Source organism: Aphelocoma coerulescens, chromosome 1 (genome assembly GCF_041296385.1).
Source record: "Aphelocoma coerulescens isolate FSJ_1873_10779 chromosome 1, UR_Acoe_1.0, whole genome shotgun sequence".
Lineage (NCBI taxonomy): Eukaryota > Metazoa > Chordata > Aves > Passeriformes > Corvidae > Aphelocoma > Aphelocoma coerulescens.
Genome location: NC_091013.1, coordinates 70,254,150 through 70,259,951, shown reverse-complemented (window position 1 = coordinate 70,259,951; position 5,802 = coordinate 70,254,150). Strand labels below are relative to the sequence as shown.

At 38.2% G+C, this 5,802-nt stretch overlaps 1 long non-coding RNA gene across 1 annotated transcript; it reads right to left on the bottom strand.

Annotated features, from left to right (window-relative positions):
• Positions 1–268: 268 nt before the first annotated feature.
• Positions 269–4,471, bottom strand: LOC138118990 (uncharacterized). The gene is made up of 3 exons (XR_011155350.1): positions 4,372–4,471; positions 3,616–3,691; positions 269–1,439 (listed from the first exon to the last, which is right to left on the bottom strand). It is a non-coding gene; the product is annotated as an uncharacterized lncRNA (long non-coding RNA).
• Between the last annotated feature and the right edge of the window lie 1,331 nt (positions 4,472–5,802).

Here is a 5,802-nt window from a genome sequence, read left to right as displayed (position 1 = left end):
TCTTCTCTTCTTCATTTCACAAGAATATAATTAATTGCTCCTTCTCTTAATTGAATACTGTGACTAATCCTACTAAAAGGGATTATTTAGAACAAGCAGAAAATGCTAGATACATTTTTGTGTCATTCAGCTGTTTTCAGAGAACAAAGCTGAAAGCATCAACAACATTTCTGAATTTTTTTGCAAGTCACTTTCAGAATTAATATTTCAGGTCAGTGATTCAATTTAAACCCTGTTAAATGGCAAAAAAGGGATCTGTGTAATCAGAAATTGCTTTTCTCTGTTAAATTTCTTTATTGAAGTTAAATCACTTTGGAGACATTTGGAAAGTATTTAAGGATCACAGAATCTTTATCTCAGAGACTCTTTTGTATATACTATATATACACTTCAGATGCCACTTTATCTCTGTCAGCTGCAATAATGGGAACAATTGGAACATATATAAAGACATGGTTCTAAGCTAAATGTTACTTTAGTCTCTCCATTATGGTGACATCAAAAATAAAAAGAGGAGGAAAAATACTAATATACCAAAGAATTATTTAAAAGCATAACTGAATAAACTTCAAACAGTGTTTCCATGAAAACTTTTTCCTGTTGAAAACAGAACTCATTAATTACTTAGGATGGAAAATCTGTTCGTTCTTTTATTTTTGCACACTTATGGTTAACATTGGAAAATAAGGATGCTGCCTTTATAAGAACTGTCATAATTATGAAATTTAATTAACTTAATAAAGTCTTGATTCAGGAATCATATGCTTTATTTTAAGCATTTGAATAGCTACACTGTTTCAGCTGGATTACTTCTGTGTTTATTGAAGACAATTCTGAAATGTGTGTCACAGCAGCATAAAAGTGGGGACACCTGTAATTAAAACCAGCAAGAGAAGGTAATAAAATAAGACCAAATAGAGCAGTCTTCATCAAGTCATCCCTCTCCCCTGCTTTGTGCCATCCTCGAGGTGCCTACCCTGGATTACTTCTCCCCTCTTCCCTCCCCAGAGCAGCGTGGCTTTTCCTGGAGCTGTTGTCCCAGTCTCACTAGCTGCAGTACCTTGGGTTCACCTGGGTGTGCTCTCAGAGGTGGCTCTGTCTGCCTTCAAGCACCATTTAATCTTGATTATGTACTTTATATTAGTTGTCATTGCATAGAGAGAAAATAATGCAGGCAACAGCTGCCTCTCCTTCCCTCACAGGTGTGCTTCTATGTGCTGGGCTACAGGATTAGGCTCCTCTTCCACCTCCTTTGGGCTATTTGGATGCAGGTTTCAAGGGATGATGGTGGTGGTTTCCCCACTTCATCAGTTGAGTGTTGAAGGACTGGTGCCCATCCCTGTGTAGTAAAAATGTGGGTTTGAAACCCCTCCAGCTGTGGAAGGAGGTAAATTGAGCTCTTCTGCTTTCTGGGTGAAAGTCCTGAGGACTTGGCTGTCCTGGAAAGAGAAAAAAAAGCAAAATCTCTGTAGCAGTCTGTTAGACACCAACCCCAAAGAGACCTTGGTGCCAGTGATCTGTATTTAGTGAAGAAGGTTTAAATGTGCACCCAGGTCAGGTGCCTGGACACTGTTCTTGATCCATTCTGGATCACGTCTTATTCAATAGGATAAGCTTTTGGCTTACAGTGTGAAACCCTCCTGCTAGAGAACTCCACTCTCAGGTGACAGCACAATCCTGACAAAACTGTCACGTGGAAGCTGCTCAGCCATCCCTCCTTCCACAGCCTCAGCTGTGTTGCTCTGCACCCCGAGAGAGCAGAGGAAAACAGCTGTACACAGGCAGCTTGTGCAGCTGCTGGGAACCTGTCACCTCTGTTATTGACATCCAGCAGCTAGCCAAGACCTTGCAGCCAGGTAACGCTGTTAAGGACATGTAGGTGAGATTTAAGACAGATATACTGTCAACATGGTGACAGTGATAAGGCCACAGATTGTGGTCTAAAATAAATTATTCTTTTTAAAAGTGATAAGCAGGCTGCTGGCTGTTACTGTGAAAATTAGACTAAATATAAGGGTGTATTTGGAGTTTGCACCAGTTCTGCACTCCAGTAACTTGTAGCAGATGAGTGAACCATAAGGGAAAGAGTTCCTTCTGCTGCAATGTTTGTTTTTCTAAGTAAAAAAAACCCCAGCAGAGTCTAGTTTTCTGACCTGAACACATCCTGGGATAACTGTATTATACACTGGAAATAAAGTTAGGATATTTTTGATAAAGAAGATATAACCAGCATGAAAATATCAATGCAAGAAACACAGAGCTCCTGATTTAGTTGAGATAGAAATCCTTGCTGTGTGTGATAATTGCCTAAACAGACAACACTGTCAGCTGAACAAGTTGAGAGAAAAAAACTGTGGAAATGACAGAAAAGCCTGCAGCTCCTATGGAGCTTCTTTGCATCTCTAAGAATTTGTGATTACTAGCTTGAAAATAACTGCATTATTCACTTTGAATAAAACACTAACAGTGGTGAGGTCAAAGCTGAAATCAGGGCTGGCAGATGTCTCAGAAGCAGCAGAGGTACTCTGTGGGTCACCTCATCAAAACCAGAAACTCTCACAATGGGTGGTATTTCTCCCATGTCTCTAAGACCTCTTGTGATATTCAGATTTTGTTAATATTTTGCACATCTGACTTCCACCAGGGAAGAGGGTTCACTGCTGTGAGAGGAGCTGTATTAACATTAGGCAGCAACTGGTAATAGGAGAGTCAATGGATTTTTCTCAAAAAGCTCAGATGGTCTTTACATTACAATAGATGCAGAAAATACAAGTTATTCATTTTCTGTCTCCATGGAATACTTAAACACTTGGCCCAAATGTGAACCAATTTCCTCTAATCTGCTCTTAAAATCCTCTTAATATCTGAGGTAAATAACCTTTGCTGCAGAGCAAGATGATTATATTTTTTTCTTTCTATGTCAAATAAAGAACAGCTTTCTCTAGAAGTTATTTATCTATTTGAAGACTATTATGTTTCCTTCAGTCTTTTATTTTTTTTCTTTCTTGATTAACAAAATCCAATTCCTTCAGCTTCTTCTAATAATTTAGATTTTCTAAACATCAGTTATTTAAAATATCTCAATACAGATTGCAAACTTTCTAAGCATGGTCCCCAAAAGCAGATAGGCTATTCCACCTAAGATCTCAAACATACCAAGCACAGGAGAGTGACTCATTTTTCTGACTTCCATGAAACTGCTCTGTTTGCCTGATTTTGTAGCAGCATGACACTACTTGCACATTTTTGGCCCTGTGGTCCATCTTGCCTGGTCATTATTTGGTCATTATTTCCCACTTTGTTCATTGCCAAGCATAGTATGTCCCTTTCGAAGGTTTCTGTATGCCTTCTTGATTCCAGAGAATCCTCCTTCATTTGCCTTTGTCAAATCCCATCTTCTGATAGAATTCCAACTCCTCCTATATAGGAACCATTCACAAATTGTACAGTATGCTCTCTAGCAGCCATCAAAGTTATTAATTACAATTTTGAATAGAAATAGATGTAGGGTGGTTCACAAGAGCATGCCCTTTGAAATGCGTCTTTTTTTGGAGAGTGAAGCACTGATTAATTTTGAGAATGATTTTTTTCATATTCTTAGCTCCATTTACTTACTTTATTTGCAACGTTGACACAGGAGTCAAGATAGATCATGTCTTCTCCTGCTGCCCTGTCTATTGGGATGATTACCCTGTCAAAAACAGAAAACAGATTGGCTCGCTCCTGACAAACCCATATTGGCTGTTTCCCATTACATTAGTATTCTGTGGGTTTAAACAATGTAGACTTAAATAATTTATTTTATTTAAATTAGATTGTTTAAATTATTTATTCTACTATCCTTGCATAAATCTGAGTTGGCCTGGCTTTTCCTTAATGTCCTTTGTCTCTCTTTTGGAAACAAGTATTATGTTTGCTTTTCTTCACTTGCTAGACATCTTAAATATAATCTGCTAGTTCACAGTAGTTTAAGATTAATTTCATGATTTCCTAGCAATTTGTGTAACCACATTTATATAAATATTCTTTAAAATGTTCTTTCACTTTATGTAGTCCAAACTCCTGTTCTCTGGTTAAAACTCTATTGTTGGTGACTGTTACTAACTTTTTGTAAAGACCAAAGAAAAATTCAGGTTTCCTTCTCATCTCTAATTTGCTCTTCTTTCTTTTTTGTTTCCCTCTTGCTATGTATACATTTATAAAAGCTTAGTCTAGTTCAAATTAATGTTATTTTGTAGTCATCCTGATTTTGGTTCTGTACTAGTTTGAAAATAAACCAGTGAGAGGCACCAAGTCAGAATAACAATTTAATGGAAATTAAAGAAAAGGAAAAGAAAGTAAAAGAAAACACTGACAGAGCCAAGATACAACCTGAATCCCTGTTAGGCAGGGTAGTGGTAGCAGTCTGGTGGAATGGTGGCTGCAGTCCTCTGAAGTGGTGATCCTGTAGTAGAAGGGGTCTGCTCTTCCTCAGCAAAGTCCAGCAGTGGCTGTGTCGCTCCTGTCCTCTGGAAATCCAGTGGAGCCAGTCCCTTTGATGCTCAGAGTCCCAGTTATATCCATGATGGGATGCTTGGTTCCTCCCTCTGGGTGGAGCATCTCACAATGGGGTAATGAGTCATGAGGCCAGGTGTTGATTAGGCTCGTTAACAGAAGATAATCGGGAGGGAGTTATCTCTGAGTCATGCAGCAGGACAATGATGGGCCATTAACAGAAAGATAGTCTGGGGGGAGGAGGCAAGGAAACACTGCCCCACCTGATTTCAACAGCTCATGAGGATGGTAATAGAATACACCTCAACCCAGGACAGGTTCTTCACACCATGCCATGTAATTATTAACAGTCATGGTTTTTGCTGATTTCTTTTCAATTTCTATGGCATTAAAGAGTTCCTGTCATACCAGACCTCATTATACTCTGCTTTCCACTGGGACAGATTTCTTGTTGTGCCTCTAACACTGCCTTCTTTAAGGGAATTTTCTGACCTCAGTTCCTTCTTGTTGGAAAACATTAAAAAACTTTTAGAAAATAATCCTGATTGATCCTTTGGAAAAATGGAATATAGGATGATGGGAAGGTAGTGGTGCCATACCTGTCTGACAGAACTCTGTGTTATGCAGTAATAACTCAGGCTGCATGGAAACATGGAGTTTCTTTACGGCATAAGGAAACTTTGTCATTATGGCAGGGCAATATTATGCCCATATAAATTGGCAGAGCATTGCAAAGTAACTACACTGAGATCTGAAATTAACTCTTGGTTTCTTCTTGCTCAGTATCTCTTTGAATTTTACCATAAAGACAGAAACTTACTGAGTAAGGAAACTCTCCCAGAGCTTTTATTTGGATTTCTTTTTTTCTCCTAAGAGACTCTTTCACTTTGTAAATTTTAAGAATTATACTATTTGCAATTACACAGACTGTTTTCTCAGACAGTGTAAATCAGAACTATTCACATTTATGACCCTTAGGTTTCCCTCTCTTTTTCTGTTAAATTACCACAAGACTAAAAAATCACAGACTAAAGCAAAGTTAGTTTTTGTATACTGGTATTAATAACTAGGAAAGCCATTTGATGCTCTTTACTCCAGGAACCCTTTTTCCCACTGGGCTGAAGAGTCTGATCAGATATTTCAGTAATATAGTATTTCACTAATAAAATATTTCAGTAATAAAAATACTGACTTGAGTGTCTGACGCTCGGGAGAGGCAAATATGGTGTCTTCACCTTTGCATTTTCAGGAAAGAATTTCATATCTATATTAACAGAAAAAGCTGCTTCTTATCCCTTGGCCATCTCA